We start from the raw sequence: 2,697 nt of genomic DNA on the forward strand, positions 1-2,697 counted from the left end.
ATTTTACCCTGAAACCAAAGTGTTCCCGAACGGAGGACTTAAGGTTTGCGGGTGGGTCTTCAGGTTCGTCAGGCTCACTTGCCATGTTGTCAAAATGCGAGAATGCGCTGCACAAAGTGAAAGCGGAGATTTACGGGACTCGGTCCGTCACTCAATTATGTCCGTCAGGGAACTAGATAGTTTAAATGGTTTGGCTCGCAAAAACGGATTTAAAATAAAACAAAATAAAATAAAATAATATCCTGCGCCCAATAATTCGGTACAGGGTTGTGCCGAACCAAAAGTCGCGTACTGAACGGTTCGACACAAATACATGTACCGTTACGGCCCTAATCAAAATGTATAATTTTCAGCCGCTGCCGCGGTCGGAGGTATGAATGTTCAGATGCATTGTGTCTGTGTGTTTTTACATCTATTGTTTTTTTTAATTTGCAGCTATACTTTTAATGAAGCTGACATGTCATGACAGTCAAGCCGGATTGGCAAGCTGATCTGAGGTGCTCAATTTTCCGCCTCGTAGGTAGACATATTGGCTGAACCTTTTTGGTTTAAAAAGAACGAGGCACCCTTCCGCCATGGGAGGGGCTGTTGATGACTTGTGGGAGGAGATGTTGATGACGCCGCACGTGCGACCCACTGGCGGTAGATAAACAGGAAACAGCTGATAGCAGGAATGAGCAGCTAGTAGCAAGAGGGAAATGCAAACCTGACAGATACGAGAAGTATTGCGCGCCCTCCTTGCTGTTACTGATACCTCTTTAGACAATTCCTACAAGTTTCATGATGATTGGCTCAACGGTTATGAAGTTAGGTCTATTTATGTGCTGAGCCATGCCCCCTCTAAAGTTTATTGGTCAATATCTTTAAAGCGCAATTAGATATCAACAAGCTTTTGATAACTTGAGAGGTTGGACCAATGAAGATCCACAGAAAGTCTGGTTCAATTTTGACCTATGGTTTAGATACAGATGTCAAAAATGTGTTTTTCAAAATATTCAAAATGGCAGAACATTTTACCACTGTGACCTTAATGGTTCTTGTGTGTCTTTCATAGACCACATTGAGCTGCACTTGTGTGTCAAATTTCAAGTCAATCAGACTTGCGGTGTGAGGGGCCGTGATCACAGCACGCACATTTGGACAATCGGTGTCATATTTCTTAAGCAGCACTTGTACACAACTTCCAATCATTGGTGAAAATTTCATGTGTCTACAATGTATCATCTCATGGGAATTAGCGAAAACATTTCTGATTTAAAAAAAAAAAAAAAAAGATTAAAAAAAAATAAAATCAAAAATAATAGGGTCTCAGCCCTTCGGGTTTGAACTCCTAACAAATATCAAAGCCATGTTAAGCCCTTTATTTTCTAAAACACACAGTATTGGGCAATCAGCCAATCAAATGTAGTCACAATGTACAACAAAGAATGAAGTAGGGTGTCGCTGTAAGTGAGCATGTTAGCTCAGCCAACCTACACTGCAAAAAAAGTGTTTTAGTTCTAGCCATTATTTAACACCATATCTCAGGAACAAAGGAGGAGACATTTGGTCAGATACTTAATTGGTGACACTAATCTTGGGTGTTCACATCGAAACTGTGCTGATTGTATAGATCCTCTGTGCTGCCGGGGTAAATATGTATGTGAGGCACCCTTGTTTTAGAATATGTAGCTTCCTTGCAACAACATCCATATTTGAAGCATTGTCTACTGTCATGGCAAAATATGAGTCTGGACAGACATGGTTATAAACTAACTGCAATTGACTGGCTCACAGAAGGTGGTAATTCTAGTTTGTATCTGTAACTTATTCAGTCTGTCTTTGGAGCAATATTCATATGTGCTTGGACAGAGACGGATGGAATTTGTGGTGGCATGTCATTGAATCACACGGCAAAGTGGGAAAAAATTAGTGTGTCCACCCAGGTGTCATATTTCCATCACTACTGATCAGAAGCTGAAGCAGATAAATACCTGTAAATAAATACCTCTGCACAGTCATTTGTCCCAGGAATGAATGCTGATTGTTACCTTTGCCACTAAAGACAAAAGCCAGATGGTAGTGGGTGTCTTTGTCCAGTGAGAAAGGGGCTTTAGGACGTTCTCATACCTATAGTTTAGATCATTTGATCCAAACCAAGGAAAATAATTTAGTTGTGCTAGGGCTCATGTTTACACAGACTTAAATGAATAGAGCTGTAAACATGTAGTCATGTGGACCGACAGGCAACTCAGTGATTGGATAGTTTTGGTGATGTCATTTAAGTGACTATGTTTGAGTCCAGTATGTAGTTCTTATAATGCATTCATGGAAATGCCCCCATGTTACCAATAGATCATCCATAGGCTATGCATTTCACTATACATTAATCCTACAGTCCATGTCAAGGTCTTCACAGTTAGCAGTCAGTAGGTGAATTTGTAGTTAAACTTAGGAATTCATACTAAAATCAGACTGGTCCGTTTCTTTAATACTACACCACAGTTGGATTGTAAGCTGACTGAGACCCTTCTGTAAAGGCGGACTTGGTCCAGTTGTTTAAAGGGATAGTGCACCCAAAAATGAAAATTCAGCCATTATCTACTCACCCATATGCCGACGGAGGCCCTGGTGAAGTTTTAGAGTCCTCACATCCCTTGCGGAGATCAGCGGGTGGAGCGGCTAGCATACCTAATGGCAGACGGCGCCCCAGACTAA

The 2,697-nt window shown here is 41.2% G+C and overlaps 1 protein-coding gene across 2 annotated transcripts in view; it reads left to right on the forward strand.

Moving 5' to 3' along the window:
* Positions 1 to 2,697, forward strand: part of yipf2 (Yip1 domain family, member 2) — a 64,679-nt gene that overhangs the window by 48,530 nt on the left and 13,452 nt on the right. The window lies entirely within an intron of this gene.

This window comes from Epinephelus moara, chromosome 18, assembly GCF_006386435.1.
Source record: "Epinephelus moara isolate mb chromosome 18, YSFRI_EMoa_1.0, whole genome shotgun sequence".
In the NCBI taxonomy this organism is placed as follows: Eukaryota; Metazoa; Chordata; class Actinopteri; order Perciformes; family Serranidae; genus Epinephelus; species Epinephelus moara.